This window comes from Protobothrops mucrosquamatus, unplaced genomic scaffold, assembly GCF_001527695.2.
Source record: "Protobothrops mucrosquamatus isolate PMUCROS unplaced genomic scaffold, P.Mucros_1.0 scaffold108, whole genome shotgun sequence".
Taxonomy (NCBI): Eukaryota; Metazoa; Chordata; class Lepidosauria; order Squamata; family Viperidae; genus Protobothrops; species Protobothrops mucrosquamatus.
The window spans coordinates 922,611-924,506 of NW_015386480.1; positions in this window are offsets into that span (position 1 = coordinate 922,611).

Below are 1,896 nucleotides of genomic sequence, written 5' to 3' on the forward strand. Positions count from 1 at the left end.
TCCATGTAACCTGTGTGCCAATTCTAAAGAGACAACCTTTTACAAGAAGTGCCAACTGAAAGTCACAGATGGTGTAAGATATTACCGCCTAGGGAGGTGAGGCAAGATAAGCCTTCTGTATGAACTTCTTCTTTTCTTCTGTGTGGTCTCTAGACATGAACTTCTCTGTTTAGTGTGTTAAAGGTAAATAAGAAGTCATTCATTGGGTTAGGCGTGGGCGGCAAGCTGTATAAGAATGACATGCTGGAAATAGCCCAGTGTTCAGAATCTGTCATGCGAATGCTCTGAACCATTGTGCACAAATAAACCTGTCTTCTCCAACCCTTCGTGGTCTTGTCTTCTGATGTAAGTATCGTGGTTTTTTCCACAACAAACCTAAAGAATTATTAAGAGATATGGAAAAAATATTCAGAGTTAATTCATGGATTGCAAGACAGAGGAATTTGCCTAGAGATGTGATTATCTATTTTTCTAGGAGATCACTTCGAAATGCAATTGTTCAGGCTTTTTACAATCAGAGATTTCAAATTGCAGATCAAGATATTATAATTTTAAAAGAAATACCCCCAAAGATTCTTAGAAGAAGGAAGGACTTTGCTTTTTTGTCTGAGGAGCTCAAAAATCACCAGATTCAGTTTAGATGGGAGATACGTAGCAGAATAGTGGTGAACTATGCAGGGACACGATATAGACTTAATACGATTTTAAAGGCAAGAGATTTTTATGTTCATGTCCTGAAAGCAGGTTCACCACCATCTCCACAATTTAAGAGAGCGGATGAAAGGCTGGAAGAAGGCACAATGTCATTGGTGGGAGGAGAGTTACCGCAGATGGAGCCTATTGAACAGAGTTTGGAGGTAAAGGATTCAAAGGAACAAAGAATGACTCGTGCCGCGTATAGACGTAAAGAAAAGGAACAGAAGCAGAAGGTTGATTCTGGTTCAACAATACAATGTGTGATTACTACAGAGCCCGTGGGGGGGCACGTCCGAAGAGGCCAACAGCTGATCTTCAAGCAGTGCTCCAGAGGCTCCAGGCCATTAAGGATGGCAAAGTTCCTGACCTGGAATGTTAATGGCTTAAATTCACCACAGAAACGAAAAAAAAGTATTTCATTATTTGAAACAACATAAAAATGACATTGTTTGCCTGCAGGAGACTCATATTGTTGCGAAGGATCAAAAATATTTGATGAGCTCTCAGTTGGGATCACATTTTATAGCTTCGGCTTTAGATAAAAAGGGGTGTGTGGTAATTTATGTAAGAAGAAATCTATCAGCTAGATTAATTGAATCAGATATACAAGGAAGATATGTTATTATTGAATTAGTGTTACAAGGCAAGAAAATTCTTATTATTGGATTATATGCCCCTAATCAACAACAAAAAAAATTTTATAAGTTGTTACACCATAAATTAAGTCAACTGGATTATAAATCTGTTATTATGATGGGTGATTGGAATGGTGTTTGGGATTCAAGCAAAGACAAGAAGGGATCTTTTAAAAACTCCTCTAATCACTCTAAACTACCTAAAGCCTTTTTTGATTTGAAAGATGATCTGGAACTTAGAGATATTTGGCAAGAATGGAACTTGGGAGATAGAGACTTTACTTTTTTTTCGGATAGACATCAATCATTTTCTAGAATTGACTTTTTAAAATTACTACAGATCTTTTCTCCAGGGTTAAGAAGGCAAAGATTTTTCCTAGAACGTTGTCGGATCACAGTCCTGTTTGGTTGGAGTTATTTGCTGAAGATGGGAATAAAAGATCTTGGAGACTGAATGAAAATTTATTCAGATATGAGGCGCTTTCGCAGAAATGTAGAGAACATTTGAAGGAATTTTTTGCTTTGAATATGTATAAAGGTACTTCGATGGCTATGGTTTGGGATG